Source organism: Setaria viridis, chromosome 2 (genome assembly GCF_005286985.2).
Source record: "Setaria viridis chromosome 2, Setaria_viridis_v4.0, whole genome shotgun sequence".
NCBI lineage: Eukaryota > Viridiplantae > Streptophyta > Magnoliopsida > Poales > Poaceae > Setaria > Setaria viridis.
Window position 1 is genome coordinate 22,384,185 of NC_048264.2, and position 18,591 is coordinate 22,402,775.

The following is an 18,591-nucleotide window of genomic DNA, read 5'->3' on the forward strand; positions in this document are numbered from 1 at the left end:
GTTAACTCTTAACCGTACGTAGCATGGCCATGCATTTTCGGATCCGATCACTCGAGGGCCCCAGAGATATCACTCTCAATCAGAGAGGGGCAAATCCCATCTTGATTGACCATATCTCATAGCATGCTTCTTGACAAACTCGAAAGCTACCTTTATAACTACCCTGTTACGGCGTAGCGTTTGATGGCCCCTAAGTAGGTCGATCCACATCTAGAATACATGCGACAATCTCAGGTCTAAGGACAAAGCGTATATGTTGTTTAAAGAGAGAACTACTTCTCGTGTTGGGTCAGTCCCAACACATGTCTCCACATGTGTTCACATTATTAGTTCAACATCTCCATGTCCATGACTTGTGAAACATAGTCATCAACTAATACATGTGCTAGTCTAATATTCATGTGTGTCCTCACATGAACTCCGACTAGGGACAACTTTAGAATAACCATACAAGTAAAGAGTTTCACATACAATTCACATAATTGCAAATCAATTCAAGTAGCCTTCAATGGATATTCAATGTACACAACATACAAATCATGGATACAAATGGAATATCATCATCTCTATGATTGCCTCTAGGGCATACCTCCAACAGAAAAGTGGTAGTAGTGCGTTTGAACGTTGCCTGGACGTCTGTTATATAGAACGCAAGTGACATGGTCCATGGACCTTGTCCATCATGGTAAAGGAAAAGAACATGCATGGACATTATAGTCTGCACCGGCCTACCTATCAAAGTCTCTGCACTAACCTACATAATATAGTCTGCAAAGGACCACACATTATAGTCTACAGCATTGTACACATCATAGCCTGCACCAGCCTACAAAAGATAAAGAAGGCCCTATGGACTAAATGCATCCTCGCTTGTGACGCACAACATCAGCACCACGTCTCACGCCCCACTGCGCTGCTCTGGTCTGCAGTTGGTCGTACGTAAAGGGCTCTAGAGGGGCAACCTCGCGAGCCGGACGTTCTAGTGCATCTGCAACTGGTGTCGCGAACTCTTGGGTGGAGCCCTATGTTGGAGGCACTAGTGCTTCACCCAACTGCGAAGGACCTATCTCCTCAGCATCGTAGCTGCAAAAGGACTCCACCCAGTTTGTATTCGTCCTCTGAATATCGTCCTCTACAGACTCGTCATCGGTCCCTCCGTGGCCTGTGTATGCTGTGATCAAACAAGAAGTATTATTGTCAATTTCAATCTGTATTAGTAATGGAATAGAATGCATATATTGATGATGCACATATGTCATCCACACGAAGTCCACATGAAGACGCTCCTCCTACACTAAGTCCTCTGAAGTGTTGCGGCACTGTGTCATGAAATTATAAGTTAGTACGACTAATTAGAGTACAATTGGTGAATGAAAAATGAGAAAGTAATGAACACGTACTTGTAGGGGTGAAATACTGTGGACCCGGCACATAAGTGGAGGGACTTGGTTGAGCTGCTGCCCAAGACGATGCACGTGGAGGAGTACACGCCCCGGGGGAGGCTACATGTGCATGTGGTACAAAAGACGACGCGTGGTACGCTGGCTGTGTGGGTGCAGCAGAAGATGAATCAGGGTGCTGCGTAGGTGGTGCTGAAGACGAGCTGGGGTAGGCAGCCCGTGGTGGATGTAGAACGTTGGCGTCACCACTCACCACCACGACAGCTAACGGCCCGCAGAAACCTAGTACAGAGGGCCCTGATCCTCTTGTACGTCGACTCATGCTCATGAGGGGTCATGTGCATGTAGTTCTCCACGTCGGTCCATGCCATCGCCTGAACTACTGCAATAACGTCGTACTGATGAAAATTACATAGTTCAAGTTAGACACAAAATAATTTGTACAAAGTGCAACATAACCCAATGCAATATAAGTAGTAAATGATGCAGAAGCATACCGTGATGTCAAAGTTCTAGTCCCTGGAACGCGGGTACATCTGTGTCAGTGGTGCGGTCTCCATCGGTGCCTGCCTGAGAACGTGCATGATACGTGTCCGTATCCTCGGTAAGTACCATTGCAGGTACGCTATGAAAGTGTCGTCAGAGTGTAGATAGTCCTCCTGCACTGAGTCCTCCAAAGCGTCCGCCCACAGCTCGACGTACAAAACCAGCTTTGGACCCCACTACATCGCTGGCCCACCACCCTGACGTGTCCACCTAACATATCCATCGTGCAACGGGTTACACTAACACAAAATCTTTATTAGACAAAAAATGATTAGATGCAGCTTACCTGTGCACGTGGGCTGGGACGATGTGAGTCACTGGAACTAGGGAGTCCTGATACCAGCGGAACTGCCTCATCACATGGTGTACCGTGTACTCCTCAACGTGGACATCGTACACTAATGGCTTCTTCGTCATGCAGTACTCCTGGTCTCGTAGGCACAACGAAGACAACCCATGCGGGGCACGAGCCTGAATGTTCACTACAGTATAAGGTGTCCACCTGACGTCGGTGTCAACAAGAGCGTCAAACTGCCCGACAAAGTCTAGGTATGACTTCTTCGTCTGAAATCCAACCCATGATTCCTACAAAAAAATATTTCACAATTAGGACTAGTACTTCGAATGTCAATGCATGCAACATATGAATGAGTACACAAAGTAATTGTAGGTTTAGTATCGTACCTTTCTCAACACCACATGGGCCCCATCATGGGTCTGTCAACGTCGTCGTGGTCGACAGTCAACTCCGGGTAGAGTGCCACGTCAATTAGTGGCTGACCTATCGGGAATCGCTCGTACAACCAAAGCTGAAGAAGCAACGAACAACCAATAAAGATGGGCTCCATCGAGTTTACCTTACAATAGCCCGTGCAAAGCCACCTATAGGTCGCCGCCAATACAACTGAACCCCAGCTGTATTGTGGAACCTCATCAAGCGGGGCCTTCGCTATAGCCCTCGCAAAAGGAAGGAGGTGCTTCAGCGCTGAGTTCCCCTATGAAGTGCAGAACATGATCCACCAAAACAGCCACAGTAAGTATGCCTCCAAGTGCCTTGCAAAAGTAGCGTCATCGGCGTCGGCTCTCATGTAGTCGGCCTACACAACCATAGAATTTAGTTTCTACATTCACAAACCTTAGCGATGAGGAAATAAAAAGACAGGTAAATAAGTACTCACACTGAACTACATGAGTCACTTCTTCGTGGGCCGTGTGTCGAGCTGAAGTTGCGGTATGGCAAGGCCCGATCGTTCCGTGGAATGTGGGCAAACTAGTCTGAAAGCTCCTCACACCAACTAACTGGCACGTCCTGCGTGCCAATAGCCCTATGGCACAAGGCATTCCCAGCAGGAGTGACACGTCCTGAAGTGTAGGGGCCATCTCACCCACTGTGAGGTGGAACGTGTGACTCTCAGGCTGCCAACGGTCAAGAAGAGCTGCTAGGAGTGACATGTCAAAGTGGAAATATGTCGCCTTGTCCACACACTTCACTCCTGCGTCCATCATGTCTCTCTCAACCAACCTCACTATCGGGAGGAGGCCTGCAGCGCGTAACCTGTAGCATGGATAGCATTTATTATTTAAAAGAACACAATGTTAGGAATGAAATTGAGTAAAATAAGTAACATGTACCTTGGAATCCACCGAGCATCGATCGGCATCGTCGAAAGCAGCGCACGTGCGCGAAGCGTGCTGAGGTTGACACCCCGTACGGTTGACATGAATGACCGGTGAGCGGCGTCCACGCGAGGGTCGAGCAACTCGGGGGTCTTGTACCCCTCTCTAGGATCCTCCACCATACCTGCAATATGTATAATATTATTACATGACGAATGAAATATATACGGCTGATATAGAGACAAAATAATATAATTACATATATTTGAAAAACAATTTAGAACACATATGAGTTATTTGAAATACAACATAATTGAAATATTACAGGATACAGAATAATTAGCTTTCAGTCCACAATCTAAGAATTGCAGGAGTCTCCACATAGTCCAAACATGACAAATTACATTACATATGACTAAGTTGACGAAACGTATGAGTTCATAAACATACAACACACATTACTAGTGGTGCATACATTAATCATAGAAGCCCGTCATTGTTCCTACGTGCATGACGACCTCGACCACATGCTGGAGCATTTGGCTCACCTACTGATGGTCCAGCCTGGTTACTCCCACCTCCATATGTCATTGCAGGGCACTACTTTTACGTCTGACCTATTTCATGGCATTTCGAGCAGAGGCGCACTTCAAGACCAGTTTCAAATTAATCCATGTTGTTCCGAATGCGTCTGGTTTTGCATCGGCTAACCCCTTGAAACATTTTAGTATTAGGGTTATGAATGTACCGTGTGGTATTCCTAGGATTATTTATGAAGTTTCCTAGTATACGAAATCCATAAACCTCGTTCCCCCAACTGGCCCATATAGTTTCCTTGAGGAAGTAATGTGGTACGAACCTATGAGGCTAAAGTCTCCCTGCCTCAAGGCATGCAACAATTACATGGGTGCAAGGCCTGTGAAGCAGTCTTGACTTCTGGTATGAGCAAAGACATCCTTCATTACTAATGATGCACTTCTGTGTGTGTTTCTCGCACCTCCCTCCCAATTGACCTTTGTCCCTGTAAACTACCTCATAGCGGTGTTCAATGACACCCACTTCAGTAATACGATGCTTATGAGCCTTGTCCATGTACTCTGTCATCTTGTATCCATAAATTTTATGATTATCGTCCATTGACTTATCGGCCACCGCGTACCGATCGCTGAAATACTTAATGATGTGATATAAGAAGAATTACAGGATACCAACAAGGGGCAGTCCTCTCACATCACGCATGACCCAGTTATACACTTCAACTAGGTTTGTAGTCATTATACCATACCTAGCACCTCCCTCGTCATACAGTAATGCCCACTTTTCCTTCGGCTCATGCTCAATCCACTATGAGAATGTATTAATGGATCTACCCCGTCTTCACCTGACATTTGGACCATCCAGTCTGACGTCCTCCAAAGACATAGGGTGGTCCGCCTTGCTATTTACCGGTCTCTTACCTAGCTCTTTAGATTGTTTCTTTGTAAGCTCATAAAGTTTCTTCCGAAGTAGATTGAATTTTGACTCCTGATTCTGGGTACATAGCTGTTTAAATATTTTCATAAGGGTCTTGTTTTTGAATTGGCTATGAAAGTTTGTCCCCATATGCCTCATGCTCCACCTACTCATCAAGTTCGGCCACTGCGCTGTCCTGCGACATTCCACATTGCCATTCTGTAGGTCTTTGATTGCTTGTGGAATGCCTTTGTGTTGATCATAAATTATACAAACGTCATCCACGTCCTTCACAATCATCTGCTTAACCCTCTCTAAGAACCAATACCAACTATCTCCAGACTCTTTCTCCACAAAGGCGATCGCTAACGGCAACACCTGGTTGTTACCGTCAGACCCAATAGCTGTCAAGATTGTGCCTTTATACCTACTGTCGGATTTAGTTGCCCAGCAGTGTGGCGGATCCACCTCGGATTATCTTGATTAAAGCACGGTTAATCGCCTAACACGCGATGCTCATGCCTTAGACAAGTTAACTCGAAGTGCCGTCGGATTCCATCCGATTTAACCACTTAACAGGACCGAGTTTAGCAAACTCATGCGAAGGTGAGTGGTTCCAGAGAATACAACAAATCCACCATTAGATTAACAGGTTGATAATTTAGTTCACATCAAAGCGAAACTCAGAGTTTTACAAGATTCCTAAAGAAAACAGACAGAAGGTAAAACGAGCGGAAGCTATTCGTCGGGGTCGGATGTTCCGGATGAGGCCGATCAGGACATCAGTGATCCCTTTCCTCGCCGTTCAAGGAGGGATCCCACTCAACCATCCAACCCGGAGGGAGCTGGGGCGGCCAAGTGCCAACAGAAGCGAACTCAGGAGCTGCGACTTCACCTGAAAAGAAAGCCACAAACAAGGCTGAGCTGCTAAGCTCAACAAGACTTAACTGACCAGTGGTAAAACCACTCCACCACGTCTAGACATGCAAGGCCCTTAGGCTGAGGGGTTTGTTTGCCAAAAGCGACTATGTTAGCTCCTTACTTTCAACTTTTAGCTCAAATTCTAAGTTCATTAACCAGTCTACGTTGGCATCTTACTCTAAGCAAACATAGATCCCACTTTATGTGTATAAGCTCATCATCCGAAACCATGTCATCATCAGACTCCTTCATTACTCAGTGTAGCATAGCGATCAAGCAGTCTCAAACTGTGAGAGGCAGACGAATCGATTCAAGTTTCTTAACCATGCATGGCGAACCTAATCTCACGACATCTGCGCACCACAAGGGTCGCTTCCTATGTCGGCCGTCCCCATCAATTCCCAGGCACGTGTCAGGTCCAAACTTTCCTTGGCATGCAATGCTCCACAGTCCCGACCTCTCCCGTACTGTGACCGCACTTGCACCCACATGATGCACCATGGGAACCTTGTTCCGAGGACAGCAGAGGTATAAGCCATGCCCTAGTTCAATCAGGTACTAGGCTTCCCCATCCCATAATAGGTATGAGATTAGTACTTTCAAACACTTGATCACGAACACCACCACTGTCGGGCCTTAACAAGTTCCATAGACAGATGGGGCGATCAGCCGACCACCAAAGAGTTAACCAAAACCCTGCCCCGTCCATCGTCCTTATAGTTGTAACAGAAGGGAAACAACCAAATTCCTATAACTCACGAGTGACAGGAAATCACTCGAATTTTACCGCTTTCTTATTTAAGCATAGCAACTACTCGGTCCAACAACTAGTCTTCATATCAAGGGAACTATGTCATGCATCTAAGGTTGCAAACAACTCCTATACGTAAATTCACAAACACGAGAAAGAAGGCATGCGCAAGTTTGAGAAACTTTGGGATTCATGCTTCGGGGCTTGCCTTCAAGCGGAGGGGAGGGAAGCTGGTCTTCCGCTGGGGCGACTTCGGCTTTTGGAACTGGTAGCTCAGCTACAGCTCCGTCTTCTGGCACCGGGTGTAGCTCGTAGACGACGTCAGCAAGACGAAACTCTACACGAATGCAAAGCAGGAGTTAGTGTTTAGACGGTTATTTCAACAGCAACACTTGCAAGTTTTAGCCCAAAAACTTGTAGAAAAGCTACGGAAAGAGTGTGGGGGTTCAGGCTTCAGTGGGTAGAGAACAGACTAAGGGTCGGATTGGAAGAAACTTATGATCTGACTCTTAAACCTTAATAGATAACTGCGGTTGGGGTCCTCGGATCTATTACAGAGAAGTCCCCGAAATCTTACACAGATATCCTCGGGTCAAGGAAAAAGATGCAGCCGAGTCCTTGGGCGAAGTAAAAGAAAGGTCGGCCAACAGACAGGGTTGGGCGAGACGGAAAAGGGGTCGGGCGAACAGATAAGGTCGGGCGAACCGGTACGGGGTCGGCAGCTTACCTTCGATTTATGGGTGAAGCTTTGGGTTCGGGAAGGAGTAGACTTGCGCAGAAGGGCTTAAGCACTTAAGCACTAAGGCTTGGGTGGAGGCGATGTCCAGCGGTACTCCGGTGGCGGCGGAGCTTCTTGTGAGCAACAAGGAAGCTCTAGCACAACGCGGAGGAGATGGTGGCTGGGTAGATTGGGGGAGGTGCGGGTGTTGAGCGGAGATGAGAGTTTTCCAAGAACTTAGGTGGTGGCGCTCAAGCACAAACAGAGGAACAAGGCGGCGAGGCAATGATGGCGAAGGGAACTCCAGTAGGACTCTGGTATTCCCTTTTATAGCTGCGCGAAGAGAGAGGGAGTTGGAGCAGCACGAAGACCGGAAGAAAAGGAGGGAGTGCGCGGCCATGGCAGCGATTGAGCGGCGATGGGCGGCGGAACAGGACTTCGAAGATAGCGTCCTCAGCTATTAGGCACTGGAGACAAGGCGGCGCAGGCGCGGTTTTGCTAGTGGTTGAGATTTGGCGGAGGTGGGCGTTGTCATGCGGCGGATCTGATGGGTGTGACAGGGGGAACGGCGCTATAAGCGAGGTTGCACATGTGAAAAGAAAGGCAGGCTGCGGCTGCGCGGGCGAGCGTGAAGCAGCGACTTGCCGGGTACAGTTTTGGCAAGGCGGAAAAGACTGTCGTGGCCGGAGATGGGGTTGGCGATGGAGGAATCTTCGCGTAGCGAGTTCGGGGCGGCACGATTGTGGAGAGGCGGCGGAAAAACCAGAAGGCATCGGGCCTTGTAGCCGGGGATCCGGCGAGATGATGATGGGCGCGAGCTGCGAGGCAGTTTGGATGCAGCAGGCGGCAAAGCTCTGCCATAGCAGCGTCGGAGCACCAAGGTGCGGCCAACGAGGGCGCGAGCGAGACGAGGCGCTGCAGAAAGGGGTGCAGAGGGGTTTCCGCTGCGATTAGGGAGGAGGGCGCAAGAATCCATTCGGTCGCAGCCGGCGACTGGGCGAGGCGGCGAGTGTTGGAGAAGTTGAGCCACACGGCGGGAGAGCTCTGAAGTGATGCAGGCCGCTCGAGTGCGTCTGCCTCGGGAAATCTGGGGGAAAAGATTTGCGGGTCCACCCGTCAGTCTCGGTTTCTCCTCTATTCAAGATTGAAAGGGACACTGTTATGGAGACTTAGAAGAAACCAGCGGGGTGAGTTGGAGTCTCACGGGTCTGGACCATGACCGGAGGCGGAGCGCTTAAGCTCAGGGGAGGGCTGAGACAGAGGAATTTGGGACTCAGATTAAGGTTAACTTGAATGATTTAACCGGGGTCATTACAGCCTACCCCCCTTAAAAAGAATCTCGTCTCGAGATTCAGGTGTAAGGGCGACCAATGGGGGTGTACAGTCCTTACCTCCTTTGCTAGAAAGAAAACCATGGAAAAGCTTGTTCAGATACTCTTCTGTTTCCCATGTTGCTTCATCCTCTGTGTGGTTATTCCATAGGATTTTGTACATTTTCACCACTTGTCGTCGGGTACGTCTCTCCTTATGGTCAAGAACTTTGGCCGGGTACTCAGCACAAGTCAAGTCGGGTTCAATCTGAAGTTGCTCTTGCACTAAGATCTCAGTTGGGGTTTGGACACATTTCTTCAGTTGGGAGACATGGAAAACATCATGTATGGCCGAAAGTTGTTCGGGAAGTTGGATCTGGTAAGCAACGGGTCCACAAATTTCCACAATCTCATAAGGGCCAATGTAACGGGGATCCAATTTCCCTTTTACTCTAAACCGTTGCACTCCTTTAGTCGGGGAGACTCGAAGATACACATGATCACCAATATCAAACTGCAGGGGTCTTCTTCTCCGATCGGAGTAACTCTTCTGTTGAGACTGGGCGGCTTTGAGATTCGCTTGAATTATCTTTACTTGTTCTTCTGCTTCTACTACTAAGTCAGGGCCATAGGTCTGTCTTTCGCCAACTTGTGACCAATTTAACGGTGTCCGACATTCCGACCATATAGGGCTTCAAATGGTGCCATTTTCAAGCTAGTCTGGTAGCTATTGTTATAGGAGAACTCGGCCAATGGTAAGCACTTATCCCAAATTTTGTCATAATGAATGACACAAGCTCTCAACATGTCTTCAAGGATCTGATTTACCCTTTCGGTTTGACCATCGGTTTGAGGGTGATAACTCGAGCTACGAATGAGCTTGGTGTCAAGTGATGCTTGTAGCTGTTCCCAAAAACGCGCTACAAACTGAGGTCCTCGATTAGATATGATCGTCCTAGGCACACCGTGCAGGGAAACAAAACGGTCAAGGTACAACTCCGCATATTTTCTTGGCCGTGTAGGTGGTGTGAACCGGAAAAAAGTGGGCAGTCTTGGTGAGACGATCCACAATCACCCAAATGGAATCATGCCGCTGTGATGTAAGGGGTAGTCCAACAATGAAGTCCATGCTGATGTCTTCCCATTTCCAAGAGGGAATAGGTAGGGGCTGCAGGGTACTTGCGTGGCGGATCCACTTCGGATCTACTTGGTTAACCATGGATTAGCCGCATGATACGCGACGCTCATGCCTAAACCGAGTAAACACGAAGTGCCGTCGGATTTCATCCGAATTAACCACTTGAACAGGACCAATTAGCAAACCCACCCGAAGGTGAGCAGTTCCAGATAATACAACAAGTCCACCGAGTTAACAAATTACCCATTTAGTTTGGCCATAAAACACATCAGAGTTTTACAAGGTTCGGCAGAAAAACAACAACAAAAGGTAAAACCACTAGCGGAAGCGAACTCGTCGGGGTCGGACATCCCTAGTGAGGCCAACCGGGACGTCAATGATCCCTCTCCTCGCCGTTCGAGGAGGGATCCCACTCGACCGTCCAACCCGGAGGGAGTTGGGGCGGCCAAGTGCCAGCAGAAGGGGGCTCAGAAGCAGCAACTTCACCTGAAAAGAAAGAGCCACAACAAGGCTGAGCTACTAAGCTCAACAAGACTTAAACGACAGGGAGCGCGTTAAACTACCTCTTCTAGACATGCAAGGCTTTTTGGCTGAGGGGTTTTTTTGCCAAAAGCGCTAGATGTAACCCTACTTTCAAGTTTTAGCTCCGGTTTTAAGTTCATTATCCGGTCTAAGTTTGCAACCTATTCTAAGCAATCATAGAACCAACCAAAAGGTATATATCATCAGCAAAACCATGTCATCATCAGATTCCTTACTTAGGCCCTGTTTGGCATGGCTCCACTCCTAAACTCCAGCAACTCCATCAAAAAATTCAGCCAAACACCCCAACTCCAAAACTCCATGGAGTTGCCAACTCCATGGAGCTGTAGTGCAAATGGAGGTGGAGTTTTGGAGCACCTCTTTTGCTGCTCCAGAAACCTCTCTTTTGAACCTCCTCGTGGAGTTGGTGGGTAATTACCCACCAATGCCACTGGTTACACAAAAAAACATTTCATTCTATTCTCCCTTCTATTCTCTTGAGCCCCACTCACCGCCAGAGCCCCGCCCGTCGCCGCCCCCGTGGCCGGTCAGCCTTGCCGCCCGCCGCGGACCGCCGCCGCCCCCGTCGCCCGTCGCCGCCCGCCGCCCGTCGCCGCGCTCGCCGCCTGTCGCCGCCCGCCGTCGCGCCCACCGCCCGTCGTCGCTTGTCGCCGCCCGCCACCCATCATCGCCTGTCGCCGCCCGCCGCCCGTCGTCGCCTGTCGCCACCTGCTGCCCGTCATCGCCTGTCGCCGCCCACCCCGCCGCCCGCCGTCGAGCCCGCCGCCCACCCCGCCGCCCGTCATCGCCCGTCGCCGCCCACCCCGCCGCCCGCCGTCGAGCCCGCCGCCCACCCCGCCGCCCGTCATCGCCCGTCGCCGCCCACCCCGCCGCCCGCCGTCGAGCCCGCCGCCCACCCCGCCACCCGTCGCCGCCCACCCCGCCATCCACCCCGCCGCCCGTCGCCGCCCACCCCGCCACCCACCCCGCCGCCCGTGGAGGGTCTCCCGTGTGCAGCAGAGTGTAGTGGAAAAAGGGGAAGAAGAAGATGGGATAGAGAGGATGACAAGTAGGGTCTTAATTGGGGGGCAACAATGGGAATCCACACTGAAATCGATCTTTTTTGGAGCTGAGAGCACCCATCAAGCTAAACACCCCATTTTTGTTCTGGAGTTTTGGAGCGGAGCTGGCTCCATGTGGAGTTCAAGAGTGGAGCAGCTCCACCCGGAGTTGGAGCCATGCCAAACAGGGCCTTACTCAGGGTGACATAGCGATCAAATAGTCTCAAACTGTGAGAGGCAGACGAATCGATTCGAGTTTCTTAACCATGCATGGCGAACCTAATCTCACGACATCCGCGCACCACAAGGGCCGCTTCCTTTGTCGGTCGTCCCCATCAATTCCCAAGCACGTGTCAGGTCCAAACTTCCCTTGGCATGCAATGCTCCACAGTCCCGGCCTCTGCCGTACTGTGACCGCACTTGCACCCACATGATGCACCATGGGAACCTCGTTCCAGGGACAGCAGGGGTACAAGCCACGCCCTAGTTCAATCAGGTACTAGGCTTCCCCATCCCATACTAGGTATGAGATTAGTACTTTCAAATACTTGATCACGAACACCACCACTGTCGGGCCTTAGCAAGTTTCATAGACAGACGGGGCGATCATCCGACCACCAAAAAGTTACCTAACCCTGCCCCATCCATCGTCCTTATAAATGTAATAGAAGAGGAACAACCAACTCCTACAACTCACGAGTGACAGGAAATCACTCGGCTTTTACCGTTTCCCATTTAAGGAAAGCATCTACTCGGTCCAACAGCTAGTGTTCAGATCAGGGGAGCTAAGTTATGCATCTAGGGTTCCAAACAACTCCTATACGTAAATGCACAAGCATGTTAAAGAAGGCATGCGCAAATTTGGTAAAACACAGGGGATTCATGCATCCGGGGCTTGCCTTCGAGCAAAGAGGAAGGGAACTGCTCGACTTCTGGGGCAGCTTCGGCTTCTGGGGGCAGGAGCTCAGCTACATCGTCGTCTTCTGGCGCCGGGTGCAGCTCGTAGTAGCCGTCAGCGAGATGCAGCTCTACACGAATGCAATGCATTGGTTAGCATAGACGGTTATTTCAACAGCAACACTTGCAAGTCTGAGCCCAGAAACTTGCGATAAAATACAGGAGGGTGGGGAGGTTCAATGGAGTTGATGGAGATCAAGAGGTAAGGGTCGGAGGGAAGGAACTTATGATCTGACCCTTAATCTAGAGGGTTTGATGTACTAGGGGTCCTCAGACTCAACGCTGAAAGGTCCCCAAGTTTTACACATATACCCTCGGTTCAAAGAAAAAAGACACAGCCGAGCCCTCGGGCGAGGCGGAGAAGGGTCGGCGGAACAGACAGGGTCGGGCGAGACGGAACCGGGGTCGGGCGGATAAGAGGGGTCGGGCGAAGCGAACAAGGGTCGGGCGGATAAGAGGGGTCGGGCGAAGCGGACAAGGGTCGGGCGGATAAGAGGGGTCGGGCGAAGCGGACAAGGGTCGGCAGCCTACCTTCATCTCACAGAGGAGGCTTGGGCGGAAGAACTAAGGGCTTGGGACGGCGGCGAGAATGTCCAGCGGCGGCGGTGCTTCTTGTGGATCACAAGCAAGCTCTTGGGCAGCACTGAAAGCAGTGGCTGGCGGATCGGGGAAAGCGGTGGTGCTTGAGCAGAGAGGAGAGTTCCTCAGACTTAGGTGGTGGTGCTGTGAGCTCGAACAGGTAGCAAGAGAGATGGCAGCTAGGGCAAGGGAAACTCCGGCGGGGCTTGCGCATCCCATTTTATAGTTGCGCGGAAGAGGGAAGGGGGAGCGGCGTGAATACCGGGGAAGAAGCGATGGAGTGCTCTGCCCGGGCGGCGATTGAGCGATGAGGGTGGTGGAGTAGGACTTCGAGGATGACGCCGGCGGTCATTGGGCACTGGCGTCAGGGCGGCGCAGGCGCGGGTTTGCCGGTGGTTGAGATTTGGCGGAGGCGGGCGTTGTCGTGCGGTGGAGCTGATGGAAGTGACCGGGAAAACGGCGCTAGGATCGAGGGCGCACAGGTGAGAAGACAGGCGGCTGCGGGTGAGCGCGGAGCAACAGATTGTTGGGGCGGCTTCTGACAGGGCGGGAAAAGGAGCTGTCGCTGCCAGGGTCTGGGTTGGCGGAGGAGGAATCGTCGTGTAGCGAAGACCGGGGCGGCGCGACTGTGGCGAGGTGACGGAAAAGACGGGCGGCATCGGGCTCTGCGGCCGGGATCTGGCGATATGATGATGGGCGCGGGCGGCGAGGCGCTGCAAAAAGGGTTGCAGAGGCGCTTCCGCTGCGATTGGGGAAGGGGGCGCGAGAATCCATCCGGTTGCGGGCCGAAGACGAGGCGGAGCGGCGGGCGTCGGAGGAGTTGAGCCACGCGGCGGGTGAAAACTGAAGCGAGCATGCAACTCGAGTGCGCCTGTCACGGGAGATCTGGGGGAAAAGGTCTCGTGGGCCCACCGCTCAGTCTCGGTGGTCCACTGCTCGAACTGGAGGGCGATGCTGCGGGATGGCTTAGGAAGATCCGACGGTGGGTTGGGGGTCGGCGGGGTCGGAACTGGGGAGACCACGGCGAGGGGTCGGATCGCAGGGGTCGGAAGAGCTGGACGTTGAACACTTAGGCTTGGAAAAACTAAGACAGGTGATCAGGGGCTCGGATTAAGATTGACGCGAAGGATTTTTGTCTGAGGCCGTTACAACTTGCTACTTTTAAATGGCTGGCTTTGACACGCTGACAGGTGTCGCATTCTAAAACATACCGTGCAATTTCTGGTTCCATTCCACTCCACCAGAAGATTTGACGGAGATCCTGATACATTTTATTGCTGCCAGGATGGATCGAGAACTTGGAGAGATGAGCTTCATCTAGGATGTGCTTCCTAAGGGTAGGGTCGGACGGAACAACAAGCCAATTCTCAAAGTACACGCTCTCATTCTCATCCTGTCGGAATTGCTTATACCCCTCGTCCTCCCATGAAATCTTCTTTTTGATTCGCCTTACTTCCTCATCTTTTAACTGTGTCGTCCCAATTTGGTCCTCCAAAGCAGACTTAAAAGAGATGTGTCCGAGGGTTCCATGGGAAACAATTTCCAGACTAAGTTTTCCCATCTCATGGCACAGAGTCTCTGGGAAGTTGGTTGCCGACAAGCAATGTCAATGGGTCTTGCGGCTAAGAGCATCTGCCACTACGTTGGCCTTGCCGGGGTGATAATGTACTTCCAAGTCGTAATCCTTAATCAGCTCTAACCATCTTCTTTGTCGCATGTTGAGGTCGGCTTGAGTGAAGATGTATTTTAGGCTCTTGTGATCCGTGTAGATGTTGCAGTGGTTGCCCATCAAATAGTGTCTCCATATTTTTAAGGCATGTATCACTGCTGCCAACTCAAGATCATGGGTCGGATAGTTCAGCTCATGAGGTCATAACGCCCGTGAGGCATAGGCAATGGCTCGGTTGTCTTGCATAAGAACACACCCAAGTCCAGTGCCAGAGGCGTCACAGTACACGTCAAACGGCCTAGAAGGTTTAGGTTGAGCCAAAACTGGGGCTGAGGTCAGCAAGTGTTTCAGGGTGTTGAAGGCTTCTTCACACTTGTCGTTCCATACAAATTTGACCTCTTTCTTCAGCAGCTCAGTCATTGGCTTGGCTATTTTGGAGAAATCCAGAATGAAGCGTCGATAGTAGCCTGCCAATCCAAGAAAACTTAGGATCTGGTGAACTGAAGCGAGAGGCTTCCAGTCCATGACTTCCTGTACCTTGCTAGGGTCAATGGCTATGCCATTCCGAGATATAGTGTGCCCAAGAACTTGACACTATCTAGCCAAAGCTCACACTTTGAGAACTTGGCATAAAGCTGATGATCCTTCAACCGTTGAAGAACCACATGAAGATGATCGGCATGTTCTTCTTCGTTCTTCGAGTACACTAGGATATCATCAATGAACACCACCACAAACTTATCCAACTCGGGCATGAACACTGAATTCATGAGGTACATGAAGTAAGCGGGTGCATTGGTGAGTTCGAAAGACATAACTAGGTACTCATAGAGTCCATATCTTGTGGAGAAGGCAGTCTTGGGAATGTCACAGGGTCTGATCTTGATTTGGTGATAACCGGAACGAAGATCGATCTTGGAGAATACTCTCGCTCCAGCTAACTGATCAAACAGAACATCAATGCGGGGAAGTGGATACTTGTTCTTGACAGTCACCGCATTGAGAGGTCGGTAGTCCACACACATGCGTAGGCTCCCATCCTTTTTCTTCACAAACAGGGCTGGGCAACCCCAAGGTGAAGTGCTGGGTCGGATAAAGTCTTTTTCCAACAGATCCTTCAACTGGTCTTTTAACTCGGCCAGCTCAGCGGGTGGCATCCGGTAAGGTCTTTTGGAGATGGGGGCGGTGCCGGGGATCAACTCTATGGAAAACTCCACATCTCTATCGGGAGGCATGCCCGGCAAAATATCGGGAAACACATCAGAGTACTCACAGACTACAGGGATGTCCTTTAGTCGGGTCTCCATTACAGGATATGCAGAAGAATTTACATATTCTTGGCGGGGCAAAAGGACAACAGATGGGCTTTGGTAGGGTGAGTTGACGTGGATAGCTCGGGCTAGGATATCTAACACAACCTGGTGTCTAGTCATCCAATCCATTCCTAGGATAACATCAATTCCCTCCAGATCGAGGATGACAAGATTCTCCTTAAAAAGGTTTCGGCCTAGCTGGAGAGGCACATTAACACCCATCCTATTAGATGTGATTACCCCACCCGGGGTGGATATCCTAAAAGATCCTCTAGTTTGGCATTCCTTTAGCCCATGTTTGCCACTAGTCTTTCTTCCAATAAAACTATGTGAGGCTCCTGAGTCAAACAAAATTAAAGCTGGAAGACTGTGAACAAGAAAGGTACCCATCATTATCGGTGCACCTTCAGGAAGTTCTGCTGCGTTGGTGAAGTTCAACCGACCTTGACGAACTTGCATCTTGGGCCTCTTCCCTTTATTGAGCATCGCATTGCTTTGCCCTTGGCGCTGATTCGGATTCCTGAGGCAGTCCTTGGCGAAATGCCCCACATTGCCGTAGGTGAAGCAGCGGTTACCATTTGCAGGGCGCGGTGGCGGCGGTAGGGTCGGCCGCGGAGCCTGAGGTTGAAATCCCGGAGAACGAAGTGCTGCCGCCGGTGGGGGTCGGGCAACCCATCTTCCCGGCTGCTGGGGTCGGCTGGGTGCCTGTGGTGGAACCATTCTGAAACGTTGTGTAGGTGGGCTGGGCGTTGGCAGTGGATCCTTCCTCTTCCTCTCGGCTACCAGCGCCTTCATGCAGTCCTCTTGTGAGATGGCCAAGTTGACCAACTTGTTGTATGTATTCACCCTTATCGGGTTTAGCCTTTCTCTGAGCTCCAAGCTTAGCCCTCGGCGGAACCTGTCCCGCTTCTTCTCATCTATATCCGCATGGTACCTAGCGTATCTACACAGATCATTGAAGGTCTGCGCATAGTGCAGGACATCTCGATTTCCCTAGGTAAGGGCTAGGAACTCGTTGAGCTTGCGCTCCAGGAGACCTTCAGGGATATGATGGCTCCTGAACGCCGTCTTAAACTCTTCCCAGCTGACAACGTGGTCGGCCGGCTGCATGGCGTGGTAGTGATCCCACCAAAGGAGGGCAGAACCACGCAGTTGCTGCACGGCGAAGCGAGCCTTGTTCTCCTCCGGGCAATGGGCGGTGAGGAGGGAGAACTTGGATTCGATGGCACGAATCCAGGCGTCGGCGTCGAGCGGGTCTTGTGTCTTCTGGAACAGAGGGGGTTGCGTGCTCAAGAAGTCCTCATAGCGAGCAACTTGGGGTGGTTGATGGGCTCTTCCCCTATGTGGCTGCTGTTGTTGTCCTTGTACAATGTGCCTTAGCAGCTCAGTTTGAGCCGCTAGGAGGGCTTACAGCGAAGGTGGGGGCGGAGGCGAAGGTAGATCCTGCCTCTGCTCACTACCGCTGGGCACCGAGCTAGATCGGGTGCGATGCGCCATCTGCAAAAGTCAACGTTCCATTAATTCCATAACCTCAGAAGTATTCCAATTATGTGGGAACGTATACGTTAAATCCTCAATGCGACTCTTGCCGATAAGGCAACACAAAAACATGTCTTTATTAAAGAAATACACACTTACTCTTGTCATCCTTAACTAGCAACTATCTTAGTTCTGCACAAACTTCGAGCGAACCATCACCATGTCCTAGGAGTTCCATTATATCTGATCTTTAGGCCAAGGGGGTCGGGCTAAGCGAGATAGTGAAACCAGTGATCGGGCGAAGCGAGCTGTTCCACAAGGGGTCGGGCGAGGCGGAGGACTGCCTCGAGGAGTCGAGCGCATCCGACCTTGCGACTCGGGGTCGGCCAAGCTTTGAACAGACCCACCGAAAGGGGTGTGTGGTTACAGCAAAACTTCTCACAACTTGGCTTCGAAGGCGTGTCGCAAAAGAGCCCAAGGTCAAGTTAAGATCTTATTTCACTGAGGTCATTACAGGGTTGTTCCACAAAACACAGGAGAAACTCAACTCAAGGCTAACCTACTACATCACTTATCCAAAACTTAGGTTGCCGAGGAGTACAACAAAAGATTAGATTCCTACAGCTCTCAATCTATGAGGATACGCTGTGAGTCGGAGAAAGGGCGTCGCCGTCCTCAATGTCCATGCTGGACGCTCCCATTACTTCCTCGGGATCTTCTTCTTCATCCAGCTGCATCTCAAGGGCGTGCATAGCATCGAGCTCAGCGTGATGCTCGTCCAGATGAGCATTAGCAACTGCTAGCTCCATCTCAACTTCCATCTTCTCTTCGGAAAGCTCGATCATGCCATCCACCAGGTCCGTTACTTCTCCCTCGAGTTCGGAGATTCGGTCTTGCATGTCATGGATCCGTATGCCTCTCTGGATGAGTTGATATGTCTGTCCCACCAAGTCTCTCTTAGCGGCGTTGAAGAGCCCTTGGGTGTCTACGGCTATCCGAGCCAAGACAGCCATTGCTCGGCCTTGAAGCTCAATCAGCCGATACAAGGCTGACATGCATCTGGTGGTGGTGGAGATTGTAACCAGCGAATGGGAGGCTGCCAACACTTCCATGTTGTTGACGCGATCCAGCCACGTCGGGTCTAGCCGATCCCTAGAG

The 18,591-nt window shown here is 50.8% G+C and overlaps 1 pseudogene; it reads right to left on the reverse strand.

Moving 5' to 3' along the window:
- Positions 1 to 16,132: 16,132 nt before the first annotated feature.
- Positions 16,133 to 18,185, reverse strand: LOC140221865 (uncharacterized; annotated as a pseudogene).
- Between the last annotated feature and the right edge of the window lie 406 nt (positions 18,186 to 18,591).